The 16,343-nt window shown below is 43.2% G+C and overlaps 1 protein-coding gene across 1 annotated transcript in view; it reads left to right on the top strand.

Annotated features, from left to right (window-relative positions):
• The window catches only part of adisspb (adipose secreted signaling protein b), a 117,967-nt gene that overhangs the window by 38,068 nt on the left and 63,556 nt on the right, over window positions 1-16,343 (top strand). The gene's annotated exons all lie outside the window — the stretch shown is intronic.

Below are 16,343 nucleotides of genomic sequence, written 5' to 3'. Positions count from 1 at the left end.
TCAATATGGCGAAGAGCGAGACGCTCAGCCAGTATTTATATAACTAGGTTATAGGATAACCTTTCGTTATAACCCCTTCACTGCGACAATACAGAAGGTTAACCCTTTTACAACCACACTAAAGAAGGTTAACCCTTTCACTGCCACACGACAAAGGGTTAACCCTTTCACAACCACACTACAGACTGTTGTGAAAGGGTTAACCATCTGTAGTGTGGTAGTGAAAGCGTTAACCTTCTGTGGTGTGGTAGTGAAAGGTTAACCTTCTGTAGTGTGGTAGTGAAAGGGTTAATAAAGATCATTGAAGCAAATCGTTTTCATTACCACAGAGATTGTTTTTTAATATTGTTAATCTAATTTTATTGTTAATTTAATTTAGTTATTGCTGTGCCCTTTGAAAGACCCGGGAAACCGCAGAGGCAGTGTTAATTCTGTCAACGAAAATGACTAAATATGGTCGTCAACGAAGCTTTTTCCCCCGACGACAACGAGATGTGATGTCACGTTAATGTAGATCATGTGACACTAACGTGACAAAATTATTTATGCATAATCGTTGACTACATCTGAGGACACAAATGTACTTTACAAAAACCATGACGAATTCTCTCTTAATTTATGTTGACTAAAAACAAGATGAGACAAAATAATAACTTTTAGAATAATTCACGTTATTATTTCAGCATTTCCCATTTCCGGCTAATCGATATGGCCCACTAAAAGCAAAGCCAAGCTACGCGAGGCTAAAAACCGTGTCAGGTCTCTCTTGACTACAGCTTATACCAATAACCATGAACGGAATCTGCTACTCTCTCAACACTCCTGCGGCAGCCGAAGAGTTCTATCAAAAGAACATAGCATTTAAGACAACAGAGGCTAAAGACGATGGCTAGGCTGCGAGAAGAGCTAATAGCCTGGAACCTATATCCCAGACACAGACTTGCTCTCTTTCATCTGTGTACACCCGCTACTATCAACATTACACATGGATACAACAAGGACAAGACCACGTTCACTTAAAAAGGTAATGTTGGTATGAAAAGAAAAGAAACAGACGAGTACTAACACTGAGATTGACCCTGCTATAAGTTGTTATGAATCCCTTTAGCGCTTGAAGTGCACTAAAACATCGTAATTACTTTAAATTTTTGATATAATGTTTGGTACATGCTCAGTAGAGTTAGAACGCTCCCAGTCTTAGGGGCTGTGATGTTTTGTTAGCACACTTTATGCATAGAAGTGGAGTGGCAGGTTCGCTAAGCTAATGTTGTTAGCCGAATGCTCTGATGGAGGCTGCCATTTTAAGTTTTAAGTTTAAAGTGACGTCAGCGATCTACGGTTGTACTCGACGGACAAAAGGGAATGTGTGTGTGACGTGTGAAATTTGTACAGTAGGTCCCAGTGAGAATTGCAGTGTGTACTGTGTATTTCCTAATGTTGCTTTGTTGGTAAAAAAAAGCAATTTAAATCAGAATATGTTTCATTCCATGTCTGACTTTCTGAATCTATTGACTATTTCAAGGAATGTTTGGTTACTATTGGGCTTCTAGCCTTCTACTGAACTTATTGTGAATCAGCTGATAGGGTTTTGGCTAGACTATACTTAATACATAGAATTGCATTATTTACAATATAAAAATATAAAATGCCTTTTTTTCATTCGCAAAAATTAGACAAAAATCATCAGTTTTCTGCGGCTAAATCTAGACAAAAACAAATAAGACTAAATCGAGACTAACACCGACTAAGACTAAAATGCTCAGACCTGTAGTTGACTAAAACTGACTAAACGAAAAATAAATGAAGGTGACTAAATATGATAAACGAAAAAGGAGCATTTGACACATGACTAAGATTAAACTCAAATTAAAATAGCTGCCAAAATTAACACTGCGCAGAGGATTACATTTCAACACGGTTTTGACAATCGGGGGCCCGGGGGTTTAGAACGAAACACTATAGAAGAAGACGAGAGTTTCCATTCTTTCCTGCCAAGGGGATGAATGCCCCGGTTAGACGGTAGAAGAAGAAGAAGAAGAAGCGTTTGCCCCGGTGTCGCTGGAGACGCCGAATCCTCGTTATGTAACGGGAGAATTATGTTTGGTCAGTAAGTAACAGTTACGCCTCTCGTGACTCTTCATTAGAACATGGAGATCCTGCAGGAGACCATCTACACTCACTGCACACACACGCACATGCACACACACACACACGCACACACACATGCACACACACTTACACACACATACACACACACGCATCCACATACACACACACATACACACATGCATACACATACACACACACATGCATACACACACACACACATCTACATGCACACACGCATACACACACATCTACATGCACACACGCATACACACATATCCACATGCACACACATACACACATGCATACACACACATCCACATGCACACACGCATACACACACATCCACATGCACACACACATACACACACTCACTTTAAACACTCACCTTAACACTCACTTTAGACACATCCACATGCACACACTCACTTTAAACACTCACCTTAACACTCACGTTAACACTACATCATATTTATCTATTTATTAAAGAGATTTGCACTACATCCATACCACATTTTGCATCTTGCCTTTAAAAAAAATAAAAAAGTTTTTGTACCTCTGTCTGCATTTTTACTTTATTGTACTTAGGTTGTACTTTAGTTTGTATAGTGTTGGGACTTATTCCTCTTTTACTTACTTTTTTACTGTATGAAGCACAATCTCAGGGGATCATTTCACTGTAATGTACAAAAGCAAACTTGAACTTGAAACTTGAAGAGGGGGGAAACACACACGCACAAACACACACGTGCGCAAACGCAAACATAGACACGCACAAACGCACGCGTGTGCAAACGCACACATAGACACGCACAAACGCCGGGGGAGGGGCGACAATACAGAAGGTTAACCCTTTCACTACCACACTACAGAAGGTTAACGCTTTCACTACCACACTACAGACGGTTAAGGGTTAAGGGGTCGTTTCTACCTCCCGGCGCCCACTCTACCGTTGTTCCCTCCGTCCCATCGACATCCCTCGCTCCTTTCATCCTTCACCGCCTGATGCCTTCTCCTCCTCTCTCAATGTCCCTCCATCCCTCTCTTCCGGTCTCTCTCTTTTCGCTCTTTTGACTCACTCTCTTACTCATTACTTTACTGCACTTTTTGTTTGTTTTTTTCCTCCCCTGTCCTTCGGTCTCCTTGACAACGGCTGACATATTGTTTTCTTGATTAGAGCAGGAAGCACTTGATTAGCGTGGGGCTGTGATGTGTGAGATGTGTGTGTGTGTGAGATGTGTGTTTTCCAAGGTGCCAGACTAGATGTGGGTAATTGCTTTCATGAAGTGCTTTGCTGTAGCACTTTCCGTTGTGTTGCTAAGAGAAATAGGCTAATGGCTAACGCAACTATTTTAGTAACTTAGTCTTATAGTAATGCACTGCATCGAATTTATCGACCAATCCCCTTTCCTCGTCTTGTTTTTTTTGTGTGTGATATGGTGATATGATACGGCCAATGATATTAGCGTGAGGTTTAAGGCACGTCGTTCACAACGTTGAAATAAAATGTCAATCTAAATTCATATCAAATCTGTGTGTTTCATAGTAGTTTTTTTGATTGATTGAAACCTTATATTTTTTCTTGAAATTAACATTGAGGTTTTACCCTCATTTGCAATGTTAGAGATTACAAGTCAAGTACATATAAAAAATAAAGAAATAATTTGCATAAATAGGACAAACCAGGTGGGAAGAGAAAAAACAACTACATTAAATTAAAAACTGTTCCATACTGGGGTAGGGAGGTTTGTGATCATGCTTTTAAATGAAAAACAGTTCCATACTGAGTTAGGGAGGTTTTTGATCATGATTTTAAATTAAAAACTGTTACATACTGAGGTAGGGAGGTTTGTGAACATGATTTTAAATGAGGGCTGTCAAAATGAATGCTTTAACTTTAGAGATTAATTTAAATTATTTAAAGCATTAAAATAAATTAATCTAGATTAATCTATGGAGTGGAAAATCTTCAATTTTAGCGCCGCGGATATAAGAAAGAGGTCTAGCTGAGTCAATGTTGATGGTTTTGTTGAACATTTCCATTTGTATTTCACAGGAGAGAAACTGTATTCAAAGAAAGCTATTAAAATAGTCTTTGAATCTAAATATACTTTCTTTGTGTTGATTTTACATTAATTCCACGATTTGACTCAAGTAAATATATCTGTTACAAGCTTCGGTCTTAAGTAGATAAATGCTATTTTTTATCTAGATTCATCTAGATTAATTACAGAAAATTGTGAGATTAATTAGTTAATTTTTTTTTTTAAATCTATTGACAGCACTATTTTAAATTAAAAACTGTTACATACTGAGGTAGGGAGTTTTGTGATCATGATTTTAAATGAAAAACAGTTACATACTGAGGTAGGGAGGTTTGTGATCATGATTTTAAATAAAAAACAGTTACATACTGAGGTAGGGAGGTTTGTGATCATGATTTTAAATAAAAAACGTTTACATACTGAGGTAGGGAGGTTTGTGATCATGATTTTAAACTGTTCATAGGATAGCGAGGTATTGCTTTTTAGTGTGAAGCTGGTGAATCGAAACAAAAGGCAGACATGCCAAGTTCAGACTGAACTTGCAGAACCTCAAGTGTAAACCAATCGTTTGAGCGGGTCAGATAAGGATAAATAAGGATAATTCCAACCTAGGGTCATTGTGATATATGGTGGCAATTTTCCATCAATGGCCTTAAAGGGGAGATGAAGCATAGCGATATAAACATAGTCATAGCATCGAATTAGTATTTAGATAAACCACAGAAAAAATCACGTTATAAAAATAAGGCGTTTCTAAGAAAAAACTATTTGTTATGTCCATTTATGTAGTGTAACTGAGGGGTACAATTCCCTGACTGTATTGATAAGTATGGTATCATTAAACCACTACCGCTTTATGTACTTTAACTACTGGCCACACAGTACATGATATAGATATGATGAACACTTTCCCACCATGAAACCAAGTCCACACAAATGTATAAATCGAATATTTAATATATAGCAAAGGGTATATACAACGTTCACTTAATGACATTTATGATTTGAATGCACTTGTAAGGCAAATGAGTATTCGTAGGCAAATCAACATTGAATGTCCAATCTCTGGTTACGCAGGAAGCAAGTATACAACCTGGTTCTTTAGGGAACTATAGCGATGGTACTTAAATGATTATAGCTGGATATACTAAAGGGGGGTCCCGCTGGTTGTAAGTCAGTAGGGGGGGGGGGGGTTAGGAGAGCCGCTGGCGATATCCCATCTGGCCAACGATTTCTTGGGAGAATTCAGAGTGCTGAACACGGTGCCCACAGAACCTTGGTCCACAGATGAATACAGCTGGGCCCTCTTGTAGACGGTAGCTGCCGGTCCACAACGAAGAGACGTGAGGCGACCTCACTCGGGGTAGAGCGCCGTCTCACCTGGACTCCTCTCGGGGGGTAGTTCCAACACTCACCAGTGTTGGCTGTTATCCATGGCATAAATCAAAGCACCCAAAGCAAGTAGATAATCCAAGCCGTGTAGGGCTCGCCGTCGTCCGGGTAAGGTAATCCAATGTGCAGGTCCACTCGTCCTGGCCCAGAACTCCTCGGATGAAAGCACCACACGTGGTCTGCCCAGCCTGGTTAAGACTCTAGATAACGCGAGGAAACGATGGGGGTACTACTCACTGTATAACTCTAACCGAACGATGCACCATACATAATAGACTATTATTAACTTAATAGAAATACGTCCCACTCGACGGTATAGTGCCAAACTATGACAATTCAACTATTAATCCACACGATGTCTCAATGCCATTCTGAGGCCAAGTTGACCATACTGCACCACACGTGTATCGTGGGTGAGGCTTAACGTCTTGCCACTAGGTTGGAGGGTAAAGAACTAAGGGCTAAGGGACTAAAAGAAAGTTCTACTTTACTTGCGCCATATATATATGCGCTGTGAACAAATAGTACCATTCGTATTTCGGCAGACGTATTCCTACGCGGAACCGGGGCTAGTAACGACATGTTCGTCGGCACGATTGAACTTTAACCAAGGGGCTTGGCTGCTGGCGCCAAGTTCTTGTCCAATGAGAGAATGAAACTATTATGGGCTGTTAGTAGACTAAAGGGATATTCAGTGTATATGTACAAGGAATATACAAGGGATATCAAACGATATACAAATACTATTAAATATATATCCATAAATAAATATATATATTCGGTTTAATCTGATCCTTCACAACAATGTAGCATAAATCAACATGTACGCCGCCATTTTGTTGCTGACGTCACGGAGATGGTTTCGCCCGGAGGCGGAGCCTCCCACCTCAGAGAATTGCACGCTGTAGCAATATTATTAGGCTCCTCAAATATAGTTATTCATAAAAACACATTTATGTAATATTTTACAGAATTGAGCAACCCTAACAGGGGGATGCTGCATATGTATGCTCTGTCATCTTTGAGATGGCGAGACCTGCAGTTGGCACCTGAGATGGCGAGACCTGCAGTTGGCACCTGAGATGGCGAGACCTGCAGTTGGCACCGTGTGAGGCCACGACATTTGAGCAGATTAATAATACTGCATGTTCTGAAGGTCCAGATTAATAATTAGAATGAGTTCAACAGAAAGGTATAGATTAGGCTATCACCTAAAGTCTGTTGGTTGCTATATGAGTTCAGCCTCAACCGAACTCAGTTTAAAGGTCTATTCTGTCTCCGTTATTATCCCCTGCCCGTCGCCATCAGCAGATCGATGCAGGAGTAGTTATCCCTCCCTCCTCTCCCTTGGCGACACCACAACACCAACGTTACACAGCGCTGTAGCAAAACACCTCTCTCCTCACTTTTATTCTCCAACTAACGGTTATCTTTTTCTCCGTTCAATATGTGTTGAGTGGCTCGGCATATACAAAACGAACTGTATAACTTTGTCTCCGTTCCAATGCGCGCTGTAAGCAGTGGCGATACAAGGAGCATATACGGGCGAACAATAAAACAATAAAACACTATCAGGTCAACAGTAAATATATATCTTACAAATAAAACGATATATATATATATAGAGAAAATAATAATAGGGCTCGACGACCGCGTTACACTCTCCCAGGTTGCACGTATTTTTCAGACATTGCCCTGTACCCGAGCTCTATACCAGGCAGTGTATTCGCACATTGATAGCCAGAAGACGTTTCTTCAATTAGCTTTACCAGTGATATTTGGAGCTCTGATGTCAGCCCCATGTCAATGCTGAGTTTGACAGCTCAGTGGATTGACGCAGACTTCCAACTCCATAAAGCGCTCCTGCATTCCCAAGAGTTCTCCGGCTCCCATACTGCTGCAGCGCTGGCAACAGCATTCGAGAATATGTTCCAGACGTGGCATATTCCGAAAGAAAATATTCATGTCATACTCCGAGATAATGCCCGAAACGTGGTCAAATGCATGAAAGTTGGGATGTATGGCCCATGGCTGTCCAGTGTCCCCGCCAATGTTCCGGGACATATTTATATATTTGTATAATTGTTAGGCTATTTGAATCCACCATTTAGGGCTGGTGTATTCAAATAGCCTAACAAATTAAATGTAATATGTCTCGGAACATTGGCCCGCAGATGCACCACTGCAAACCAAAGAAATGTGAACTCAAGAAGCCAAAACGAAGTTTATAGCCTGTTTTTTTTAGGCTATAGCCTAAAAAAAAGTTGCCTTTTACCACCGCTTAGCCTATATTTTACGTAGTGTTTAGCCTATTAAATAGGCTAATTGTTTTTTATTCGTTTTAACTTTCAGCCTGTTAATAAATGTGTCGTTAATTCAGTATTTAACTTCTTGAATTCATATTTATTTAGGCTATGCTAATTAAAAACACAAATGTTATGGACATCTCATTTAATTATCTGCTTATTTATTAATGCGTCAATTCATTCAGAAACGTTGCAGCAAACGATCCATATGTGCTTTTGTTTACATAATGATAACGTACATAAATAACATTATTGAGGGAGGAAAAAAGGAAACTGACCTACTTCACCCTGTTAGTCAAGTTGAACTATCGCTCTGACTCAGACGGGTGGGGGGGGGGGGGGATGTCTCGCAGATAATACAATAGTATAATTATATAATATATATTTTTTCTGTAGGTAACATTACATTTGGTTGACAATTTACTGACTGACTTTCACGACACTCCATATTTACGCAGCTATCTAACCAGCACTGTAAGCCGGGACCCAGCCCAAACCATCACCGTGACGTCACCATCCAGCTAAATCTAAAATGGCGGCGCCCATGGCAAAAACGGGGAAATTACATTTGAGTTTTCAGACAAATAAGCAGGATTTCACATTTGATTATAGGACCATGTCTTACCCAAGGTACACAACAAACAAACTAGGCTCATATTGTTTAACGCTTCATCTCCCCTTTAAAGTTAAACGGATTCCATTCTGTAACTCATCCATTCTGTAACACTAACTCATCCATTCTGTAACACTAACTCATCCATTCTGTAACACTTAACTCATCCATTCTGTAACACTTAACTCATCCATTCTGTAACACTAACTCATCCATTATGTAACACTAACCATCCATTATGTAACACTTAACTCATCTATTCTGTAACACTAACTCATCCATTCTGTAACACTAACTCATCCATTCTGTAACACCTAACTCATCCATTCTGTAACATTATGTAACACTTATAGGCCATATGGTGAAGGCTGAGAAGTGGCTAGAAAACTATTCTCGTTCCCACCTTGGAGAATTACACAATTTTCACTCTGGGTGAAAGATAGATTGGTGTAGATTTAGGAACAAAAAGTTCTCCATTGACAAAATAGCCCATTTTGCGCAATCATAATTTTAAAGTCGGGACTAGATCTTTCCTCGCGAACGGATATTTGGTCACTGCAGAGTTTTATTTGACGCAATTGGTGCGAGTTCGGTCACGTATCTTGCGCTCGACCAATAGCAGCTCTCTTTGTTGCGAGGATCCTCGCAACAAAGAGAGCTGCTATTGGTAGATCCGGTGTCAACAAAATCCACAGACTAACGTTACATCAGAACGGGACGCAAAAAGGTTTCTAAACAATGTTATATGCATCTCACGTCCGTTCAGAAAGAACGTGTACAAGATTTTACACGGACACGGTGGGATAGATATAGAAACTGCGTTGAACGGTGGCTTACCAGTCCAGAATCATACCATTGTGGAGACATGCAAACATTGTTTAGAGATCGATTTGTGTCATAAATGTCATGATGTCATGTATGTTGTGTATGTCATAAATGTCATGATGAATTGAAAATCGGGCACCCTGATGTAAACAAGACGAAAATCTTTCTCTGGTCTGCATCCCCTTAACAATTGTGTATATTGAGCCGTACTGTATTGTACCCATTCTGCAATCTGTTAATAAAGTTTTCAATCAAGATAAGATATTCCTTTATTGGTCCCATTGGGGAATTTCAGGCATCATCGCAGCATGGGGGAGGGGAGGTACAGGTAGTAAAAAACAAGCAGTGTAAACAATATAACAAGTCAATTTAACTAACTAACTAACTAACTGAAATATACAGTATTCACATAAGGTGCAGTATGCATACGGTAGTGTTATTGTCCTTTTTTAGGTTCCTAGTAGTTGTAGTTGGATGTCTGGCAGCAGTCCCTGCCCACTGTTGTGGAGCCTGATGGCCGCTGGTATGAAGGACTGACCGGAGGTTTATTCGTCACATACATACACAACTAACACAAGTTTAAAGTTTCAAGTTTGTTTATTATTTATCACAATAAAATACAGGTACTTTACGATGAAATGCTTGTTTCTGTATGAGCCCCTGAGAGAGTGCTTCATACAGTAAAAAAAAGTAAGTAAGTAAAGAGGAATATTCAATATACATATACAATACAGAGTAAAATGAGTAAACGGTGAGGTGTGTGGAGAGATCAGTGTCAAACTGATCTCAACAAATACAAACAAATCACACTACTACTGTATAATCCTAATCCCCTCGCCCTATACATCCCAACCCCAGTCCACACCCTCATCCACCACCACACTTCCCAGCTGTTAATCATCCTCACCACTATCATCTGAGTCATCATCACATGTAGCCCTATCTTCGGTTTCCTTAGAAACATTTGCACAGTTTTGGCATTGACAAAGATCTGTACATGGCAGTTTTGCAGACACACATGAACATCTTCCTGTCTCAAATTGACCTTGTTTGCAACCTTAGTGGACTACCTGCAACACACTCAGACACTCAGAGGCCGGATTTGTAGTCATCCGCCATAGTCTGTAACACTTAACTCATCCATTCTGTAACACTTAACTCATCCATTCTGTAGCACTAACTCATCCATTCTGTAACACTAACTCATCCATTCTGTAGCACTAACTCATCCATTCTGTAACACAACTCATCCATTCTACACTCATTGCAGACAACATCCACATGCACACACTCACTTTAAACATTCACTTTAAACACTTTTTAAACATTACACCATATTTTATCTATTTATTCCTAAAATATTTGCACTACCCCTTCTACCTGTACATTTTAGTTTTGTATATTGTATATTTTGTATAGTGTTTGGTCTTTATTCTTTTAACTTTTTTTTACTGTATGAAGCACAATCTCAGGAGGGTCATACAGAACCAAGCATTTCACTGTAATGTACATTACAGTACAGTACCTTAAAACAGAACTTGAATCTTAACACTTTCAGTACCGGCCATTAACGTAAGGTTATGTATATAACCAAGTTCTATGAATTATGGTGACGCTCAGCATCAGTTGCATATATCTCGCTTCAGTGGATATGCACTGAATAAATTTCAAAATGTACCTTTACATACCAACATCCGTCTGACCACACCCCCATCTGCTGCCTACATAAGCAGGGGTGGGGCCACACACTCATCTCCTTCCCAACAAATTTCACCACAATGAAAGATCAAGGGCCGCAGCGGCGTCCTGATGCTGAGCGTCACCATAATTCATAGAACTTGGTTATATACATAACCTTACGTTCTATTTCATTATGGCTCCGCTCAGCATCAGTTGCATAACAGGAGCTGAGCGGGAGCCAAAGCTCGACAAATGTACCCCGCTGAGGCCCCCCACAACCATCAGACCGGGGAGGACCGAGCCCCCCGACCCTCCCTAATGGAGGATACCCTCCCTATTGGAGGCTTACGGGAGGGAGACTGATCCGACCGTGCGAAGAGGAACTCAAGCAACTCAACACGCAGGGTGAGCAGACCGTGGCTTGACCCCACGACTACGCACACGCACAACCCGCATGCCACCAGGGAACGAACGGAAGGAACAACCTCGTTACTGCCCCCAAAAATCACGGGGTCAAGAGCAAACTCAACCCCGTGGCAAGGCCGTAGCAGCGGAGCGCGAAGGAAGACCCAGACCCACTGAAGGGACTGGATCCCCTGGAAAAAGGGGGCCCGGAGAGGTCAATGACGCCAGGCATCAAGACCCCACCAGGCGGTCACTTAGTGACACCGCCCCCCACATCGCCAGCGTATTTGGACAGGGCCCCTCCAAGAGCGGGCCCTTTCCCCCCAATAGTACACCGCCTGGCACACTGACCCTGTAACACAGGCAGTCAGCATGGCCGTAAAGCACTCAAAAAAGGTTAACCAACGGAAGCAGACAGCGCACCGGGGAAACCAGGCAGCAGGCTGTAGACCTGAGCCTGGAGCACTGCGGACGAGACAGGCGCCAAAGGGGTCAACTGAAAACAGCCCCCCCCGGCGGAAGGGGCGTATGCTGGCGTTGTTGAGCACCATGACAGCCTCCATCAAAAAAAAAACACCCAGAGGGGTCGAGGCAGAGAAGGCTGACACGATTGGCAGACGTCATGAACGTGCATGGGCACACTCAACCGGATAACCCGGGAGTTGACTCTGCTCCAACACACCAGGGAATCAACCACCCTCTTGGTACACAGACGGTGGTCGTTCCTATAACCCCTCAAGAAAAAACTCAAACACACCTGCGGGTATACACTGGCTATACCGCAGTACAAGTGTTTCAGTTTTCAAAAAAGGGTTATTCCAGGCCTACGGGTCGACGAAACATTACTTCGGACCGGGCCCGGCGGCTCGGGAAGCACACAGGGTTACCAGAGGAGGTCCAAAAGACCACCCCAACAGCCCCCTCTTTGCCACGCGTGAGAGAGGAGCGAAAATAATGGAGAACCAGCCCTAAGCGTACTGCACTTGGTATTCCCAGGCGGTCTCCCAACCAGGTACTAACCAGGACCGAACCTGCTCAGCTTCCGAGATCGGACGAGATCGGGCGTGTTCAGGTTGGTATGGCCGTAAGCCATTACAATAGTGCAGAGTACAACCTGTACCCAACAAAGGGTCTCCATAACGCCTAACCCTGTGACACCCGGGCCGACCCGCCATTTTCACCCCCGAAAAAAGCACAAGTCCCTCAGGGTACCAGAACAGCAGCGCTGCGTCCCCGGCGGACAACGGGTTAACTGACCTGGAACAGCGCGACCAGAACCAGTCCCGTGCCCTAACCACGCCGACATGCCCACTCCAGGAGAGGGGGTAGGTATGCGTGTCGATCTAAAACATGAAAAGAGGGCGCCACCCAGACGGTCCCATTTGTACCGCGCTCAGTGGCCCACCCCAAGGGCGTGAGACCCCTCTACCTATGTTCTGATCTATTCCGTTAACATCCCCCAGATATGAACGAGAATTCGTCGAGACAACCTAGTAAACTGGCGCTCGGAAGAGACAAAACTCCATCCCAGTTGCCCTATAAAAACGCTGTTTTAATAACAAGCAACCAAGGCGCACCAGCCTCATGCGTGATTCCCATCAGAAACACCCAGAGCTAGCACTTACATACGCGTCGAGACCCAAACACATCAATGGATAGTCTAACAAGACACCAGACATTGTTCCTCCAAGTCGCCTGGGAGAATGACAAGGAGCCGTCGTGCTTCATGTTCTTTCCTCTTTTTATTTAAAAAAGAAAGAAACACAGACTGACATGAATCCCACGTGACGCGGCTGAGGGTAAAAATAATTTTCATTTTTACATCCCACCACCCTCTCCACAGGGAGAAGACGGGAATCCCCAGAGAGACTTCCCACGCGAGCTGTATAGATTGAAAAGAATATTGCAACATTGAGCTATGTAACACTTGGGTTAGGGCTCTCCGAGGAGGAGGCACTGAACCAATACACACTCAATAATCGAATTGAATCGAATACACACACAATAGAGCAGAACTCCTTTTTGAAGTTCTACTCACCTTGACAACCTGAGGAGGAGGCTCTGAAACTCTGAGGAGGCTCCCTCACCGGGAAGGAGAGTCCGAACTCACAGAAGGCACTTCTCTCTGAGGAGGAGCTTCGTGAGGAGAAGCTCTGACAACTCCTGAAACAGATCCATAACATGGACCTGAACAACCCACGGAAGTCTTACCACTAGAGACGCGCTCAGTGATGTACTCTATGGCGGGGGAATTTCCGCGGTGCACACGCCCAATCTTCCAGGGCGTTGGACCAGGAAACTCCCCCCCCCCCCCCCCCCCCTCTTACCCTGTAACGTGCCGAACAGCAACGTGACAGGAACCTTGAAGGACAGGAGGTTTTAACCCCTGACCAATCGGAAAAGGGGAGGAAAGGATTACCAGTTCACCCCTTTATGACCCCTCACCCATGATACGATGTAATGACAAGTAGAGCATGACACAGTCATAGCCTGCTACATGAAGCATCGAACAGCCTCACATAGCTCATGTGATAACCTGCTACCTGAGTTTTACTAAGGAAAAACGCAGAACAGAGAGGGCCCCTTTAAGAGCCCCGGTCCAGACTTACACATGTGCTTCTGTGGGCCAAACCTAACCCAGTTGTAGATCACAAAGACACACACAACCCTTCATCACAACAAAAAATGGCACAGTACACTCCTACTACAGAGGAACGCCGTTTTTCATAACGAGAGAAGACAGAAGTCCTCGATTATGTATTGGCCACAGGCCTTGCTAAGCACACATGATAAGTGACCAAACAATCTTTTCTTTAGGAATTTTTTTTTCTCAAGCGGAAAGCACAACCCCAGCAATTAAGCTGAGGGTTACATCGTATCCCCACAAACACAGTGACACAATATATTGTAAACAACATGTCTGAGAGGAGGGGGGGGAAGCCCCAGGGAAACCGGGGGGATCACCCCTCCTTCCTTACCCTTGATACGACCAAGTTGAACAGGTAACCCTGTTAATATGTGAACACACTGTTCATTGTCATTACAGGCTGAGAAAAGAATCCATTCCTCAATCACATGTCACTAAGCATAGCTTCATAGGTTAATTAACCCCCTTAGTTGTGAGTTCACGTTACATGAACACACATGTTCTCATCACAACTAACCAGATCATTTTTACACATGTAAACAACAACCCGATTTCTATGGAGAGAGAAGCTATACCAGTGACAAGACAATTCACACACAACACGCGTCGTATCCTCAATGTATTGCAGCAACACACGTTTTGGAAAACATCGTTATTACAAAACATTTAGAAGGGAAGGAAAGAAGAAGTGTTTAAAGTCCGGTCGGGACTCCTACCCTGAGCGCAGGCCAAGAGAACTGCAATCTGGTTAACGGGACACCGAAGTTGAACACGCATATCCTGTGTTGGCGACGAGGGTAACGTCGCTGCGCCACCCAGCCGCTATGTTTCTCCATGTTGATGCAGTCCTCGCTGGCAGGGCTCCCGGTGTAGGTTCGACTAACATCCTCTGTCAAAGATGACGTCGTAGTCAGAGTGTTTAAGGCATGTTATAGTCATAGCAACGTTCAACAGTGTAGCATTAAGCTAACAGCTGCTCTCGACTGATAGCAACAAGCTAACGTTTCCTAGCCTAGTGACACAACGGGCTAGCGCCGCAGCTAACAGCTGACTGGCTAACAGGTAGGCCACAACTAGCACGCAAGCTAAGCAGCTATCACCTGAACTGTACACAACGACATAACAAGCCACACTTCTGACAGGCCGCCGTCTGAAATCCTCCTCATCCTTTAAGAGAGAAGAGAAAAAGAAACGGTGATTTTACCAGACATACGGCGGAGCCGGCACAAGTCCCATCTGGGCTGCAGCCGACTTGAACATGGATCTTCCGATAACGAACATCCATGCCCACATTTCCTCGTTTAGGGTGTACTTCCACTCAAGTGAAAGATGGGGCCTGCACGGGACAGAGAAGCATCCGCTTGTCCAGAGAATCCTGGGTTCACCAGGTCCTGGTCGCGGCCCACTAGTTGACCATCATGGGCTTCAGACAAAGATCCTCCACTGTCGCCTAAGAGGCCGAACAGAGGACCCTAATCTGGGGCCGTCTTTTGTAAAAATTGTCAGCTAGCCCCCATAGCACTAACAGACAACTGGCGCTTGCAAGCAAAACATTACTCACCCAGGCTCGAAAACAACCAGTCCCTCACAACAGACAGTGCCTTCCACAGTCCAACTGCATGGCCGGAGGGCCAAACCCATCCAGCCGCAGCAAAGGAGGACTGCAGTTGGGGAGTATATCAGCGACGCAAGCCCCTAATACGAAAAAAAATGTGGAGATTTAGAATGATCATCATCTTCCAGACACTCCAGTGACGAAGACAATATCGCCGTATTTTCTTGAAAATAGTGAGAGAGAAAATAAAGATATAATGTCAACGTATCTCCTTGTTCTTCTGTTTTCCTTTCTCCAGCTAATACTTTCTTCCTCGCCAAGTGATTGGTATACAGGCACTATATTGTGGATGAAATTTGAGAAGGAGATGAGTGTGTGGCCCCACCCCTGCTTATGTAGGCAGCAGATGGGGGTGTGGTCAGACGGATGTTGGTATGTAAAGGTACATTTTGAAATGTATTCAGTGCATATCCACTGAAGCGAGATATATGCAACTGATGCTGAGCGGAGCCATAATGAAATAGAACATGGTAAAGCATGGTTAAATGCCACCACCCACTTCAATGATAGCGTTGTGAACGCATAATCTCTGTCTTAAATTATGGCTATGTGTCTAATCTGCCTATCGCTTATCAATGACTTGTTTGCAGTCAACATTGTCGAAACGGATTGTTTTTTAATCGGTTCATTTCCGTTTTATAGCATTTTGAAAAGCCCTCGTTTTCAGGGAAAATATATAGATTCCGTGCTAAAAGGCATTTACTGGAAT

Source organism: Notolepis coatsorum (genome assembly GCF_963971535.1).
Source record: "Notolepis coatsorum genome assembly, chromosome: 4".
NCBI classification, from domain to species: domain Eukaryota; kingdom Metazoa; phylum Chordata; class Actinopteri; order Aulopiformes; family Paralepididae; genus Notolepis; species Notolepis coatsorum.
The sequence above is the reverse complement of the archived record's forward strand: the minus strand, read 5'-3'. Positions and strand labels throughout refer to the sequence as shown.